Source organism: Falco naumanni, chromosome 2 (assembly GCF_017639655.2).
Source record: "Falco naumanni isolate bFalNau1 chromosome 2, bFalNau1.pat, whole genome shotgun sequence".
NCBI classification, from domain to species: domain Eukaryota; kingdom Metazoa; phylum Chordata; class Aves; order Falconiformes; family Falconidae; genus Falco; species Falco naumanni.
The window spans coordinates 114,518,029-114,536,202 of record NC_054055.1 but is presented as its reverse complement, the minus strand read 5'-3'; positions in this window follow the sequence as shown (position 1 = coordinate 114,536,202).

Below are 18,174 nucleotides of genomic sequence, written 5' to 3'. Positions count from 1 at the left end.
CCTTCCCAGCAAGGTGCCATCTAAAAGTTTAATAAACTCAGCCTCTGTTCCTTCATTCTTGTCATTAACGAAAATATTGAATAATACAAGTTCTGGGAGAGTTCCCTAAAAAAATCAAGCTTCTGCCCAGTTTGATGGAGAAGTAGCAGTAACTTCACTGGGTGTAAAATTTCCCTCTCCCCCAACTGAGACCAAGAACAATTTGCTTTCACAGATTGTGAATTGTTCCAATTTTAAAATCTTTTACAAAGAAAAGTCTCCAAAGGCTGGGAAAGCGTAGATTATGCCTAACAGCAGAATTTACTCATAGACTGTTGAAGATCCATGCTTTAGCTGTAAAATCTATAAACATTTAGAGAGAGATGATCTGCTCAAGGAAATTCTTTAAGTATTTATGGCACCCTACCAGACAGCTACCAGGCCAGGACACCTCCTGGCCTTAAAGCTGGAGTGTTACAGAAGCAGTCTCAGCAGATTGTTGAAAAAAACTTGTGGATTTAAGTCTTTTGGAAAAGGTATTACCTCTAGAGAAATTGTGGCAATTCCTTAAAGGTTTCATTTCTTTGAAAAAAGCTCTCATGATTTGCTAGTTTTGACTTTTGAGTGATGCGGTGGTCTCATACTGATGGTACATTGATCCGCATGTAGCTAAGTACTTCTCAGAATGCTTAGACATTCATATGACCAAGAGGGGTGATTGAAATTTTCAAGGTAATGATGCCTTGTACCTTCAAGATTTAAGTCAACCTCTAACTTTTTGCTATCAGGAAAAGCCCTCTGCATAAGGCAGATTATTCCAAATGGTTGTGCTACCATTCAAAGGGACCTCAACAGGCTGGAGAAATGGGCCAGCAGGAGTCTCCTGAAGTTCAACAAAGGGAAATGCCAAGCTCTGTCCCTGGGCAAGAATAACCCCGTGCCACCAGTACAGGCTGGGGGCTGAGAGGCTGGAAAGCAGCTTTGCAGAGAAGGACCTGTGCGTGTCCTGGTGGACACCAAGCTGGACATGAGCTAGCAGTGTGGCCTTGTGGCAAAGAAGGCCAACAGCTCCTGGGCTGCATTAGGAAAAGCATCACCAGCAGGTCAAGGGAGATGATCCTTCCCCTCTGCTCAGCACTGGTGAGGCCACACCTGGAGTGGTGTCCAGTCCTGTGCTCCCCAGTACAAGACAGACACAGGCTATTGGACCAAGTCCAGCAAAGGGCCAGAAAAAGTATTAAGGGCTTGGAGTGTTTCTTATACGGGGAAAAGCTGAGAGGGCTGGGACTGTCCAGCCTGGAGAAGGGAAGGTTCAGGGGAATCTTATCAATGTGTATAAATGCCTGACGGGGCCAGTAAAGAAGACACTCCTCCATGGCATGTAGTGAAAGGAAAAGAGGCAGCAGGCACAAGATGAAACACAAAAAATTCTGTCTGAGCATAAGAAAATACTTTTTTTTTTACCGTGTCAGGGGGTTGAACACTGGAACAGGTTGTCCAGAGAGGCTGCAGGGTCTCTGTCCTTGAAGATAAGATATTAAAAAATCTGACTGGATACAGCCCTAAGCAACCTGCTCTATCTGAACCTGCTTTGACCAGGGTTGGACCAGGCAATTTTCAGAGGTCCCTTCCCACCTCAAAGATTTTGTGATTCTTGGGGATGTTCTTAACATGTTCCTCTGAAGCATCCCTATGTGGCACCATCACAAACAAGGCACTGACTCGAGTTCCGGTTTGCACGGAAGTCCAAAGGAGGAATTTGCATTTTGATGTCAGGAATGAGAGAAAAGTGTCTGTTCCCTGTGTCTCTCACACTTAGCATAGAGACCTCTACCTGTGCCAACTGATGCCAAATTAACATTTTACACATAGCTAACTCTGGAAAGGCAAAAGGAGTCAGGGAAGAAAGCCCTGTGTGATCTAAGCGCAGACCTTTCTGTACGTACAGGGATGGATACACCATTAAGAATGCTCTTACTTCATTACACACTTTATTATTATAGTTAATGTTTTCCTAGCATTATGTTTTTAATTACAGGCATAGATGGATACGTAAATCATCCCCAGTCTGACCTAATGATGAAGCAATTACACTTTCTTTCCTGTAGTGGGAGAGGACTAGAAGCCAGTGCCCCAAGCCACAGCCTTGACACAAGGTACCATTAGCTTCAAATGACTTGTTTGAAAAAGGGGATGGAGAGCTGTGGAGCTGCCGCCAGGAAGGTCCATGGGAAGAGCTGGGAGCATTGCCTGGCAAGGGACAAGAGACAGCACTTGCTCCAAAGGCAGACTCCAATTTCTCTACGGGGAGACCCCCTGTCTTTGTGCAGTTCCACAGTGTGTAGGCAAATGGGACTGGAACAAAAGACAGAGGTGTATCAAGAAACGCTTTTGCTGATGCACATGATTTCTGCTCCACATAGAAACAACCCAGCAGACCCTCAAAATCTAGGCAATGAGCAAACAGCGTGTTGGGGTTTTCTGTAAGGTATATTAAGAGCGTGTATTTCTCTCAGCTTCTCAGGTAGACCTTTTCCTGTTCTGTCCCTTTCTTATTTCAACATCCTGTTTTGCTAAGTGGTACAGTCTGTGTGCACTGCAGAGACACTTCTGCGAATATGGTCTGTCCAATAGGTCCCTGATATGTAGTTAAATGCTGCTTTCTGAAGGCATCTACAGGATTCTGAGAAATAAATAAATCTTTAGTTTATGAAGAGGTCAAAGAGCATTATACGTTGCTCAGATGCAGGATTCCTCTCTTACTTCGGGGTGCAGAACCTGGAGCTCTGCTTGTGCTTCGACTTCAGGTTGTTCTGTGACAGAGCTGCTTGGGTTACCCTATAACAAAAAATAAGAAGGCAAACATTGTAAGAGACATTTTAACATGTACATAAAGTCTGATTGGTATTTCCATGCTGCTTCTCTATATCACCGAGCAGTAGTTGTGCAGTCTTTGTACACTAACATCCAACAATCCTGGACCAAATTTGAGGGCTGACCTGTTACTGAGATGTAACTGGTGCTATGTGAGGGAAAGCAGGAAAGGAGGTCATTATATCACTGCATCTGGATGCCACCTAAATTCTCTCAATGACCTGTCGTCAACAACTGGCCTGCTTAGGTGGTTTGAACTGGAATTGCAAAGTGCTGCCAGGAAGCTGGTATCAGAAAGTTCTGGCTGCAGCAGCGTTAGCCTCTGAGTGCCACCTTCTGTGGAGCTGAACTGGCTTTCTGTGAGGGCTTTTCCAACAGAATCCAAGATGCTGTGACAACAGCTGTCTGCCACGGTGACATCCAGACAATGTAGCATACTCTCTTCCTGGTACAACTAGCTGCTGAGCTCTCTGAATCCCAGCCCTGACATCCTCGTAGGACCTCTGCAGTAAAATAAAATGTTCTTCAGGTCTAGGGTGAGGCTGCTGGAGCTCCTCTTTTCTCAGATCTGAGAATCCAGGAAGGAGGAAGAATTTCTCCTTCCCAGAACAGTGTTTCTCATTAGCCCTGGTTTCAGGCAAACAATTTTTGGATGAACTGATACCCGTCAGTGGGACAATAGTACCTTAAATGCACTCCTTTTGGGGCTGTGTGCTTTGTGCATTAGTCCCTCCTGCCTTGAAAGAAGAGATTTCTATATTTACAGGTTTATCTAGACAGTGTTGTCATATCCACATGAAGTAGCATAAACCAAAACTTTAAAATGTGCCAGACTCCCTGCCTTTTTTTCCTCTAAGCTATAGGGTGTTTCTGATTTGTTCTTTACTGTGCCCCCCTTGAAGTGTTGTGTTGCTGAAGTGGCAGCCTTGGGCAAGATGTGGTACGTGATTTATCTTACCAGCTCTGAGGTTAAAGTGCCAGCATCGGGGGTACTGTGCCTTGCTCTCCTCTCCTGTTCTTCATTCCCTCCCAAGAGACAGGGAGAAAATGTTGCCCCTGTCATTAACCCAGATCCATTTGGGACAACCAGGGCTTCTGCCTCAGGCTCCAGAAGTGGAACCGGCCCCTGCTGCTGGAGCGTCTTCAGCTGCAGCCCTGCTGTGGTGCCCCTCCTGCTGCTCAACTGTAAATCCCCAGTAGCTCTTTTAACCACCCTTCACATACTACTTGAAAAATAACTTTTCCTTGTCATTAACGCTGATCTATAGCCGCATTAATGTGTGAAATCACTGGGTGTGAAAATAGTGTACTAACCACTACTTAATGTAATATTACCACAGTAATGTCTCTAAAAATATCTTGTCCACTTGATTGCTTTCATTGTGAACTAGAGATAATGTACCACTTACAGCTGATGATTAAAATTCATAAAGCTTTGGTTCTTAATTACAGCAACTTGCAATCAAAGTGAAATGTCAGATCCTGAATGTTGTTTATCTGTATACAAATTCACAAAACCAAGAAAATATAAGGATCGTCTACACAACAAAGCTGAGCTGCTTTGCTTTAAGGTTAAGTAAAATAAATACCCATGTGAGTATTTAGACAGGTTGGAATCAGTGAGCATGCGATCTTTGATGTGGCAGAACTCATCTCGTATGAAATGCACATTTTTGGGTATATTCAAATGCTTAAATTATGGAAGAGATGCGGAGAATATATTGATGAAGATGGAAATGTAAACTTCACAGAAAACTGTTGTGGGTGGATGGAAGTAACTATTTGATGTGCTACAAATAGAAATTTTGCAATTCAGGATGAAGGTTAAACCAAAAATGGAGATATCTGAAAAAGCAAAGATGGAGTCCCACTGCGTGGGGAATTACCATGGTGGCTGGCAGAAGACGGGAGGGTGCTTGGTTTCAAACGTCAAAATGATGTGACTGTAACGATGCTTTCGGTCAACAGTAGCACTGCACAACAAAATCACATTTGTTTGGGTGCCCTTAGCTCTGCATTTGCAGAACTATGTTGTTTCTTTTCTTTTTTGTTTGGTTTTTTCCAAGTTAATGCTAAACTCTGAGAGTTTACAGTGCTCTGGGATCTATCTTACCCTAAATTTACTAACACCTACTCTCAGCCCTAAGTCCATGTCAAGATAGCTCCCCCCCTTGCCTTTTTTTTTTTTTTTTTTGTTCCGGTATGTGAGATACAGGCATAACTAAGTGTAGAAACTACAGTTCTATTCCATTTATAGTCCTACTGGCATTCTTTGTTTGTTGTATCTGTCCTGTGCCAGTCTGGAAAAATCCGGACCAGAGGGAGCCAATTTCTCATAACATCAGTAAAACAAAATAACATTAGAACAATAGGATCACTTCCTCACTAAATCTGAGTGGCAGCATTTCTTTCTTCTGATTAAATGTCACTTTGAAGGAGATCTGGCCCATTGTTTGGAAACTTCTTTAGAAAAGCTAAGATTTTTTCCACGGGATACTCTCACTGTCTCCACGCAAATTATTTTTTTGCATCTTTTTTGTCAGTAGATTAAAAAAAAATCTTTGTATAAATAGGAACTCAAACTTCAACAATGGTATTGTTTTTTCTAGGCTTTCCACGCCACCTGTCCCTCTAGGTGTTACTCTTTCTGATGATTTTGTTCATCTTTGCGGTGACACTGATGAGGAAAGTGCTCAATTTTAGAACTGATCCAGCACACCCAAGTGTTACTCAAGTGTTATTCCCTTGGTAGTTTGCCTCATAGACATTTGCTATTTGCCTGCTTTTGTTCCAGCTACACTGGCAAACATTTTCGAAACATGAAAACCATATCCTACACTGGCCACATCATGCAGCTGTGATGCACTGTGACCTATCCTGGCATGGGGTCTGTCCTGCTGGCTGTCATGGCTTTTATGACCATTTTGTAGCTGTCTGCTGGTGTTTACACTACTTGTATATCATGAACAGCATGGCTAGTTTGCAGCAGGAAGGATTTCTCTGTCTGTGTGGCTTGGTGTGCTTCTTGGTATGTGATGTCCTAATGTCAGCCTTAGCCATCAGCAACTCCCAACAGCTCAGCACTTCTGGGGTGTCTCTCCGGCTCAGACATCTGCAGGAAAAGCTGCTCTCCACGTGGATCATGCTTCAATCGCAGTGAGCCTATTCCTTGGGCTCTTCTGTATCGGTTTCATGGTTGCCATCCAGAAGACATGCTCAGCCACAAGTAGAGCAGAAGCCTCTGAGCCATCGCAGAGGCAAAGTCAGTCACCTTCCCTCCCCACTTTTGTCCCTTTGCTACTTCAGGCTAACCCCTTTGCCTGGGGCATGGTATGAGCTTGCCAAGTTGTTAGCTTTTTGTAGCAGCTTCAAAAGATCACTCACCGAGTCCTGCTTGGAGCTTTCCCCTGCTTAGTACCTGACGTCTGTTTCAGTATATAAGGTGTATGTGGCACAGTCCAGGCCAAAAAGGAACATTCTCATAATGAAAAAATACGGCCTCGTTCCTCCTCTTGAGATACCAGCTAGAAAACTAGTAGGGAATTTGATGAAAAGGTCCTGTTCATCTTTACGTTGCAGATACCTTGGCCCCCTCACAGGCTCATGCAATGGACTTGCAATATCTCAGTTCCTGCAAAATCTGTAAGAGTTACCCATCCTTTCTAGTGCTAAATGCATCATGTTTCATGTCAAGTGGTTTGCAGCTGCAAGCAGCATCTGTGTGTATCTCCTAGTCTGCTTCCAGATCTCCCAGTCTGCTTCCAGAGCCTGAACAAGCTCATGTGCAGGTAGCCCGGGTATCCCCCCCCCCCACGGCAGTGTGTGCTGCGGACATACCCCTCTCAGCTTGCTTCTCAGTCCCACTCTTGGGGCTGGTTCACAGTCCCTGGGAGGTTTAGATGTTTCTCTTGGGAATTTGCAGTGATGTGAAAGGAGATGCGCTTAGCTAAGCTGTGCCTATGCTGAGCACAAGAGGTACAAGAGGTACAGATAAATGCCCCCGTGCTCATGGTGCAGTTGCAGCCGGCAGAACATGGCACAGCGGTGCAGAGACAGGTAACCCGGAGCTGCCTGGCTTGGGGGAGGAATCCAGGATTATCTGATCAGCCCGAGCCCACTGAGGAACATGTCCTCAAGAGGCAATGTCTGACAGCTATCCCACTCGCACGAAACACCACATGCCGAGGAATTCCATGTGAGCACAGCGGGCCAGGTTTGTTTGTCACCTGTTGCCTCTTGCTGAATGCTGCACAAAGGCCCAAGCATCAAAGGGAAGGCAGCCCCTGGCAGTCGTGCTTCATGCCACTGGAAATCCTGCAGGCTCCCGCTGCCATATGCTGCAGGTTGCTCGGGGAAGGAAGGCTCTCTTGTGCCTCTCACGCTAGCCTTTTAATCCTGTAACGAGTTCGGGGCTGGCGATGACAGCTTTGCATCTAGGGGTAAGACAGTTAATTTAGATTGGGCACTTGTTGCTCCCTTGTCCTTTCTGGCAGAGGATACATCTCCTTTAAACACTGTACTCATTACCTACTCCGTGAGCAAGAAATCAGACTGTGCAAAGGAAGCGAGGAGGCACAACATGTAAAAAACATGTCCTCCCACTCTCCCTTTTCTGCAGGATAGGCAATGTTTGACTTCACACTCGAGGAAGCAGCTGAGAAATCCTTCAGATGGTTAAACATTTTAAATGGTTTGGATGGGTAAATGTCCTAGATTTTAAAAATTTCACAGAAGTACTTGAGTCACAAAGTGGACCATGCAATGTTTGTGGAGATGTTCTTACCCTCCTACTACTGACACCAGAACAAATAATGGAGTAAGGGAGGGGAGGTGGGAATTTTAGGGTAATTAGGAAGAAAATGGGTGATGTTAGGTTTTAAAATGCATTTCTCATCCTTAGAAAGGACATGCTACACTTGCCTGGTTTTGGTTTCCTTTGTTTCAGAGCATATTTCATTTCTGTGAAAATTTGCCATTTCAGTTTAATAATGTTTATCTTTTGAGTGATGCTTTCCATCTCAGAGAGCTGCGGTCCTGGTGACCCCAGGCTGAGCCTTGGGCTAACCAAAGGTCCGCGGGGAATCCAAAAGGGAATATTGCCAGTCCTGGTAAATTACTCTTTAGTAAGAGGAAAACGTGTGTTCTGGAATGCATAATACCACTCCTCAGCGATGCTCAGCTTCGGCTTCTTATTCAACAGCACAAATGTGAGCGATTTTAATTTCACTCTGCAGTGAATATGATGATGGTGAAAAGTCCTGGCCTGACCGCTCTGGGCATTGAGCCCTGTGTAAGCCCTCAGCAGAGAGGCAAAGGATCCCGGCTACAGGCTGTTCTTCTCATCCGGTTTCAATGATGGAAGAGGAAACAGAGTTTATACAAAACCTAGCCCAACCCCCCGAAACATCTCGCTTTGTTTATGTTCCGAGCTAAGCTTGTGACTCTGGCTGTTTGGAAGAGCTATCCAGACATTTCTCCATCTGACTGACTTCACATCTATTCCTTGATCTCATCAAGAGATCTGGCTTTTAGCTCCCGCTCGTGACGTCCCACTTTTCTCTCTCGCTCTGCTCTCCAGCGTCTGAAAGATCCCTGTATAACATGATTATGCAACCATGCAAATGGACACGGTTCTTTTCATTTACTGCAAACCCTGCTTCGGGTCTCCTGTTATGAAAATAAAATCATTGGCAAGAGACGCGCTGTAGAAGGTAGCAGGAAGGAAGTTCTATGTGGCTGGCTTTGAATGCTTGAAGGTGGTATTAGAGATGGAAACAGACTATTTGACGTAAACCGGTGTGCCACCATCTCTCCACAGGAACCAGCATCAGTTAATAGGCTCAGACAGTTCTCCTCTGAATCCTTTCCCCCTAGGAAATGGCAGATAACTTGCCTTCCCGGTTGTTTTCCTCAGCTGGAGATCTCCCCCGCGCCCAACCCCGAGCTGCAGGGAAATTAGCGGCTGGGCTCTCCCAGAAGGCTAATTTGCACCCTCCCACTGTAAACAGGCAGTTGCTGCCTTCGCTTTGCACCCAGGCAGGAGGGCCTGGGGGGGCAGTTAGGCACGCTGCTGCTGCTGCTGCTGCTGCTGCTGCTGCTGCTGCTGCTGCTGCTGCGCCGGGTGCTCAGCACAAGGGTTCCCAGCACCTGGCCAAGCGCGACCGAGGAGGAGGGAGGGAGTCCCTTGCACAGAGAGGGAAAAAATAAATAAATGCACAAATCTTGCGCTCCTTGGTTAATGATTCAAGAAGACACCCTGGCCATTTTATGTTATCCCTGTAAGTGAAGAAGCCCCTTCTCCACTGTGGTAGGAATAAGACCTTTTCAGTTTGGGTTGCCTTTCCCGTCACAGTGCCTGAGTCCCTTGCTGAGGCTTCGTGGCCCTTATCCCATGGATTGTCCTTGCATTACATGCTCTAAGAGCAAAGATACTGGGCAGGCTGAGGTCTGCCACTGGTGTGGGTGGCAAACTTGTGTCTGCCAGGCAACCCCTTCCTCACTCTCTAGTGGTGGTGCTACACTGCTCGCATAGTGAAAGGCACACATTAGCTCTGAGCCTCCCCAGAAAAGCTGCTTTTCCATTTCACTGCCCTTCAGGAGGGTCTTACCTGTCCAAACAGTTCCCCTTACTGAGTAAACCAGGGCTCCCGTGTCCATCCTCATCCTGTCCCCTCCCTGGGCAACCAGAGCTCCTGCATCCATCCCATCCCCTCCCTGGGCGACCACGGCTCCCATGTCCATCCCGTCCTCTCCCTGGGTGACCAGGGCTCCTGTGTCCACCCCATCTTCTCCCTGGGCGACCAAGGTTCCCATGTCCACCCTGTCTCCTCTCTGGGCGACCAGGGCTCCCGTGTCCATCCCGTCCCCTTCCCTGGGTGACCAGGGCTCCAGTGTCCATTCCGTCCCCTCCCTGGGTAACCCAGCGGCGGGGGGGGGCCCGCCCGGTGTGGGGGCTCCGGGCCGGAACGGGGCGGAGGGCCCGGCGGTGCTGCCTGGCCGCGCCGTGCGGCCCTGCAGGGGGCGCCCTGTCGTGGCGCGGCGGGGCCGGCAGGGGGCAGGCGCGGTCCCGCCTCCCGCGCCGGGGCCGGGGCCGGGGCCCGCTCGTGGGCGGCCCTCGAAAGCGGAACGCACGCACCTGGCTTTCCCCCTTCCCCCTCGTTTTTTCCTCCCTTTCTCTCCGTTTTTTCCCTTTTTTTTCCTTTTTTTTTTTTTTTTTTCTTCCCGTCTTTCCCCTTTTTGCGTTATATTTTTGTTGGGAGGGGGTGTTGGTGGTGTCGCTGCCTCTCCCCTGAAGTTGCACTCGCCTCCCGCTGCCCCCTCTCCCTGCCCCCCCATTCACACCCGCTGCCGCTCTCAGCTCTGCGTGGCCTGGCGTGTTTCCCCGCTCCTCTCCCGGCGCGCAGCCCTCCCTCCGCGCAGCTCTCGCCATGAAATGGAGCTGAACAATCGCACCGGAGCAGCTTTTTCTGCCGCTGCCATATGTCTGTGTGCCGAGGCACCGCTTCTCTTGCGGTATTTCGAATGCATTCATGCTGGAAATACAAGGACAGTCATAAAACTGTGAATTTCTGCCTGTGCCTTTTCGGATCATAATGAGGTTTGAAATCCAGCGTGAATGAGATTTGATGGATGGTTGTACTGATATTTTGAGCTGGTTTAGTTCGGAGTCATCTGTGATGCCCGGGCCGGAGGCTGACGGATGGACCTTTCAGGAGGAAAGGAGAGCACTGCCCTGAATGTCACCTGCCATTCGGGAACCGAGAGGACATGCCAAGTCACTGAAGTGGCATCATCCTTCCCCGCACACACCCCCCCCCTTTTTTTTTATGGTTCTGCAATCAAAGAACCTCTAGTAATTACCCAATTCCTTAATTATGAAAAGGTGATGCCTGCCTTCATCTGCAGGATAGCTGAAATGACAGTAGCTGCGATCAGTGTACATGTGCACTGCCCCATTCACCTTAATGCGGTGTTAGCTGAGGCTGCCTCTGTAGCACAAGACTTATCCTGCTCTTGTCCCCTGATCTGCCCCTTTGAAATCCCCGCTGGAGTGCCCTGTAGGTCCGACCCCTCCTTCACACAGGGACACACACAGCCCTGTGTCCCTCCTCCTGGTAAAAAGGAGCTTTGAGACTGGGAGCCATACTGCCCTGTAATTAATCTACACTCAGCCTCAAATAGGCAGTGACAACAACTTAAATGTCAACATTCCTAGTTAATCCCTTGCTAACAAAATATGCCTGGAAAGAGATGGCTCTGCATAATCTCCAGTGAACAAGATCTTATTTTAGCAGTACAAGCACTTGGGAGATTTCCCCAGTTTGACCAACGAAACCAAAAGATTGGCTTTGATAATCACAGCTGTAACTGATGCGTTTGATCCCCTCGGTGGAGAAACCCGCTGCATGTGGCAGAGCGTACAAAGCCTCCTCTCCCAAGCCCTCCTCCAGAGCAGCAGCAGGCTGGTCCTCCTGGGTGGTGCCTGGATGACAAGGGATGTCATTCCTGTTCTCTCGTGTTCGCTGCTCTCTGTTCAGCAAGATGTCCACAGACTCTTCCCAAGTCACATTTTCCAGCCCAAACAGCTTGCAATATTAAAAAGAAAGTTGTAGGGAAAAATTGATTGTAATACCCTTGTAGGAGCATTGGAGCAGGGACCACAGATGTGGTGTTTGGATTGCTCTGCGTGTTGAGGCCAGCCTCGCACTTACCCTGGGGAGCCCAGGCAAACCCCAATGCTGTTCACATCGTCTCCCTGCGGCTGTTTTAAGCCTTCAGCATACGCAAAAGGCAGAGCGCCCGAGGTGAGGAGATGAAGCTCTTCACTGTTCAGAGCAGCCCAATGTTTTCAGCGCCCTGGGTCCCCGCGTGCAGGATACCTGGCATCCTCAGTCACAAGGCAGCAGTGTCCCCCCACTAGGCTGCAGAGCCAGGGGGTCACTGACAGGGTTTCTTGCCTGGGGTGGATGGTGCCTGAGCTCTGTGCCCAGCACAAAAACATGGTAGGAAAGGTGGTGGGCCATTCTGCTGGGGACCACCCCAATTAAACACGCAGTCCTTACATCCCCTGGTTATTTGTGTCTGTGGTGTGCAAGCACATGTTGGGGAGTTTCACTGTTCCGCCTGTGGTTTCCAATCACTGGGTTCCTGCACCTTACACTTGATGATAAAAAAAAAATAAATGATAACCACTTCTTCCCCTTGTGTTTTATGGGTTTTTTCCTTTTTTTCTCTTTGTCACTTCCTTTCTGAAGGATGTCTGAGGGGTGCTCTCCCTGACATTATTTTAGTCTCTCATTTCAGCCTGACTCTGTTCATGCTCTTTCTCACACTGCCTCTCTTATTCTGCTTTGTTCTTCCACTGTCACCTGCCACCAAAGCCCCTTCCTTCCCTACTGTGTTATCTTCTAGAGACCTATTGATCTCCTTTTTCTCCATTCCTAACCTCTCCCTTCCATTATTTTCTCCAATATCCTCTCTGTCTCCCTCTTTCCCACTGCCCAGCACTTGCCTGTGCCTTAGCCATCCCTTCCCAGCTCCCCGTCCTGGAAACACCCTCCCACCGAACTCGCAGTTGCTCCGTGCCTGTTGTATGCCACGACTGCGCAGCGACGTGCCTTTGGCAGCACTTCAGCCCTGCCTGTGTTCACTTGACGCCCTGCATGAACAGGCTGCACGCCCACTGCCGTCCCTGGTGCAGGTGAGCGGCCGTGGCTCTGGCTAGGAGCACAGGCAGCGGGAAGGCTGCTCGCCCAACGCTGCGCTTGCTTGTCCTCCAGCATCTCCTGCTCCTGCTCCTGCCCTCTTCTCTAAGTGTCCCTCCTGCAGCCTCTCATCCCCCAGAGGACTCCACAGAGGGATGTGTTCGCCCCAGTATTCCCCATTGCTCATCCATACGGGCCCTTGGGGGCTGAAGCTTCTACCCCTCTTCATGCCCCTGCCCGCAGCTGCCCTCCTCCACCTGGCCCTGCTAGGGCTCCCATGCTGCTGCTGCTCTGCACCCCTGTGGGACAGAAATGCCAAGGGCCTTGTTCAGCTTAAGTCAACGTGGAAAGATGTGACTTCTGGGCTAGGATGGGCTCCCTAATTACTTAGTAATGAGTCTAAGGTGCTTGAATCTAAGTAACTGTTAGAGGTGGCTTTGTGTAGCCCTGAACCACCCTCTTCACAACCATGACAAGCATGCTGTCAGGCTCTGGAGATAACTGGGTATTTTTGAAGTCTCCATTCTTCCACAGAACTTGTAGTGCTTCCATCTTTCCCTGCTCTCGCCTTATTCCTGACTCTCTTCCCATCTACTCTAACTGTTTTCTATTTTTACTCTTGACAAAGGGTTGTGGGCTTAGAGGCTGCTCTTGTAGCTGTAGATGTAAAATGCCTGCTGTGTGGTGTTTGTAATGAGAGAACCGCTCCTGGAAATTAACTAATTCACAGACCTAACTAATTAACTCTGCAGCCGCATGGAGCTGTGGAGGAGTGTCAGTGTGGTTTCATTGCCAAGGGCGCTGGGCCGGGGGAGAGGGAGAGGAGGGAGGCGGAGAGACCTGTGCCTGGGATCCCAGCTCTTCCCCCAGCCTCTGCCACTGTAAGCAAGTCATTTCCCATCCCTGTCCCCCTTCCCTGTGCCCTCGCTCTCTTCTCCAGTGGAGCTGCTCAGAGCAGGAGCTGTTTCTCATTACGCCTATTCAGTGCCTTGTACAGGGAGGCCTTGACATTGGCGGGGGCACTAATCGCTGCTGTTGCAGAAACAATAAATACTGGAGAGACAAAGAATTATGGAGCTAGATAGCTCCAGATGTCACTTTGTCCCTTTCTGGATTTTCTCCCTTTGCTGTCTCTGCCTCCAGGAGAATGGCCGCACAGCTTTGACAAGGGCAGGTTGATTCCTCGCACCCCATCTCTTCTCCTTCCCTCAGGCCCAAACCCAGTCCTCCCTGCAGCCAGTGAAGAGAGATTCCTGTGGAAATACATTGAGAGTGGACCAGGCTCTTCCACCTTAAGCAGCACAGTTTTGACATCCACCCGCCAGCGTTCAGAGCGCACTGGGAGCCAGACGAGGTCACCCACACGATTTCAAGGTTCGATGTTTGATAGGAGAGGATTCCCTCCACGCATCCTCCCGCAGAGGTTTGGTATGTCCGTGCTACCTGCCCTGGCTCACTCTCCCCTCCATGCATGCCACTGGAGCACCCCAGGGAGCTCTGCTGGGCACCTGGGCACCTGTGGATGGGGTGAGCCCGCTGCCCAGGGCCCTGCTGAGAGGCTGCCGGGAGCTTCCCTGACCCACGGGAGGGCCACCCCCTCCTGCCTGCCACCTGCCCCCGAGCGGGCAGCACAGTGACTCAGTGACTCTGGCTTTTCCTTGCTGGGACAGTGGTTGGGATTGGGGCTTGCTGAGTAATGCACAGCTCGGATGGGTTTCTGAGGCTCGGGGCAGCCAGAATGCATGAACTAGAAAAAACCCATTCCACCGAGTCCCAGCGGTTCGAGGTGGTGACAGCTGGTGTTGTTTGGGATCAGGGATCATGCCTGATGTTGCGGCTACGTGCACTCCCAGCTGACACACAGGGCTGAGCACTGCTGGGACTGCATCCAGCGTGCGAGGAGGCAGAGGCACTCAGGCTGGGGACCTAGAATGAGGAGAGGAAGCTAAATAATTGCTGGATGAGGGAGGAGATAAATTCAGCTCCTTGACTTAAGCATGCCTTCCTGCAGGACTGCTGGGCTGTGCTTGCCGAATGTGAGCTCTGGCCACCAGGGACAACAGAGCGGGAGCTCTTCTGGCAGTTGATGGAAACCCGAGGAGAAGGCTCAGAGCCAGGCAGTGCTCACTGAGGGGACACACAACAATGACTGCCAGGCTGGGAGTATGTAAGTGCGCGTGCTGAGGCATAGCTGGCACTGGGGCAGGTGACAAAGAGTACCTGAGATCGCTTTGGGATGAGCCTTCTGGATTCCCCCATCAGAAACAAATCTCCTGATGTCACTCATTCCTCCTTTTTCTCCCCCTGCATATTGTCAACATCTTGGCGCTGTGATGTAAAAGCTGGTGCAAGGATATCTGTGCCAGTGAGGACCCAAGTTGCTATGCCCATGCAGTGCCATGGAGCCCTGTAGACTTCTGACCTTGATCCCATGGAGCCACAGTATCTTTTTGAAGCTGTGCACAAAGTAATAAGGGCAAGGCCTGTTGCAGAAGCACACTGCTGAACTGAGGAAGCAGGACTAGTGCTGGACCCAAGCCGATTCATGTCCCACCAGCTCTGCTGTGCCTGTATGCTCTGGTAGAGAATTAACTCTCTGTACTGCATAGGTGTCAGTGTCACCGAGGTGACAAATGCTGCTGGACCATGCAGATTAGCTCTTCAGGGCATTGGCTGACCCAGATGTGTGAGGTGTAGCTTTCATAAGGATTGCCTCGTCATTGGGTGTCATCCCCATCACTGTAGAGATGTATCCAGCGGTGATTCCCCAGTACCTTCAGACCTGCCGCTGGTTTGGCAACCCTGCCTTGCCTCGCAAGGATCACTCCAGTTATTGCTGTGGTTGGTGACTGTGAACCTGTAGAGAACCCAAAGGCAGATGGAAGTAACTGGAGTGTTGAAAGGCTTCTCTTTGTGATTTCATCCTGCAGGACTTTATGTGTTTGCCGGAGCAGATGGTCAGAGGTCAACTACGAGGGCAGAGCTGGAGCTGAGGTGATGTAAGGATTAACTTAGCAAAACCACTATCTGCGGTTCAAGACCACTTGCACTTTCAAGTTCCACCAGGCTACCACGGCTGGAGGTGATGTCAGTCTCCTGTACCTGGCTCACACGTGACTTAGAGGCTGCACTCCTTTTCGCACCAGATCTGCCAGAGGTCTGGAGAACCAGCTGCTGCGCTGGTCCTCACTACACCCACACAGGTAGGCTCTTTCTTTTGACCTGACAGTGCTCAGCACATTGTATTTTGCCAGTCTGGGCTTGACCCCCGGCACCTCTGCAGTCACCTAGATGGTCTGGGTAGCAGCTCACGTTGAACCTGGAGCAGGTAGCTCAGGCTAACGACAGCAGAGAGACATTACTGCAGCAGAGGGTTTTTCCAGCAACTGTGGTTGTTAATTTGCCTGATAATAACAACAGATATTTGGCCAGGAAAAAAATCATCAATATAACACCAGTTAGCAGTTTGAAGTTTTAATTCCCTTACTGTCCCCACTCATGGCATCCAGCCTCTGTGCCCTCTTACTCTGGGTCCTAGCTGTATGCCCCAGCTTTGCTAGGTTTCTTTGGACCATCAGCCACACAGGTGGATGCCACTCATGTGCCTTATCCCAGTCCCTGATCTGTTGTCCTGGCCTGATGCATGTCCCTGAGCTCACCCTGCAGCACTGTACCATCTCAGGGGCTCCTGGGGGAAAGGCTGGGCTGGGGATCATAGGGGCTGGCGAGAGGGGACATGAGAGACCCTCCCACAGCACAAATGCCTCACTCACAGGTGACTTTAGAGCACACTGCCTCAGCTCTGAGAGCAACTGGCTTAGCGCTTGAGCACGATTGTTGGAAAACTGGTCTCTGGTTACCACCTGTCATCTAGGTTCATCCACCTGAACCCAAGCACAGCCTCTGCCCGCCCTGTAACCGCTGCCATGCGGGATGAGCAGCCGGCACGCCGCAAGCGCCCGGGCACCACCCCTGAAAGACACACAGCCCTGCCCGAACCCCCAGTGCACCCCTGCCCTGCGGAGCCCAGCGTGGGCGCAGTGTCGGTGCTGGCTGCCCGCTGCAGGTGCTGGGTACAGGCAGGGGGAAGGTGCCCGGCTGTCCCCGCTGAGCTGAGGGCTGGGAGTGGGAGGACTGTCAGCTCCAGCCCCATCGGCGGGGAGAGCAGGGGGTTGTGCAGCTGCAGCGTTGGGCAAGAGATGCTAATGGGAAACAGAAACAATTCAAACTGCATGGTGGTGGGGGAAACACTAACAAGTTATGAGCCTGGAGCTTATAACAGTCCTGCTAGTGAAATAACTGCTGGTGAAATAACTTTTTTTTTTTTCCTTTTCTTTTTTTTTTTTTTTTTTCATTAGGACACAGAAGTTTTCCAGCTTGTTATACTGGGGCCAACAATATCCTTCAGTGTCTACAGGGTCTTGGGCGAGCCAGCACTTTTCCCACTAAGCGCTACCAGAGAAAGAAGAGCAGCATGTTGTATCCCCTTCCCATGTGCTAGTCACTAGGAGCATCACCTGCCTCCTTAGCCTGCGGGCAGGCAGAGGGTGCAGGGGGGGTCCCGGGCAGGGCAGCAGGTCCCACGGGCACGCTGTCCCTCTTTCCCAGCAGAAGTCTGCAGGGCAAGTGCGCTGCAAATGGCACCCTTTGGAGAGAGAAGCTGGGAGGGCTGGAGCGAGTATTTCTTTTCCTCTGGGAGGTGGCAGAGCACATTCTGGATAATCATTTCATGCTGCGTGGGAGTGGTGCGTAACTTGGTTTCTCTTTGGTTGTGTTAATTGTGTGGTAAGGTGCCTAGAGCCTTCTATTGGCATCTTTATTTATTTAAATACAAATGAAGAAGGCATTAAATCAATTGTTCCTTTCTCTTCACTCTCTCTTGTCTTATCGCTGTTTCTATCACGTACTCTTAGCTGTACCGGGCTTTTGCTTTTTTAGCTGAATCAGGTACACCAAGTGCGAGTCCCAGGGTAAATTTCCTGCAGACTCAGGGAGTCTGCGCTGAGGAAGCACACCTTGCATCGCTGCCTTTCCCCTGCTGCTATTTCACTTGCATTTCAGGGCCCTCCCCTAACCTTATTTGCTGGCCAAGGCATTGGTCTCTGCCCCCTCGCACGCCTAGCCCTCCTGCAACGCAAAAATAAAGAAAAAAGCTGCACAGCATGGCATTCACTGAGACTAGAATACAGTTCTCTTACCCCTTCAGCTTTCATCCAGGTGGGCTAAATCTATGTGACCCAGTTGGCCCCTCTACTGTTTTAACCTCTAGGTCCTACAGCTAGCAGCAGAACCCAGGATCCCCGGGTTTGATCATTCTCCTGCTGTTTAGCAAATAGTTTGTAACCAAATGGCAAACTATGAGTCGAGGCCCTCTCTCCTCGCCAAACTCCATAAAAGATAATTACTCCTGGAGTTCAAGTGGTGGCATGTTTTGCGAGAGATCTGGAAGCCTAGTATGCAGTTTTCAGATAGACGTTGTAATTGTGCCTATGATTACCCTCCCTCCTTTTTTGTTCCCAATGATATATTAAATTTGCATATTGAAAACTTGCTGGAAAACTACGATGCCTGTCAACAATCTGCTCATCGTGGTGTGCCAAAGATCAAAATACCTGTG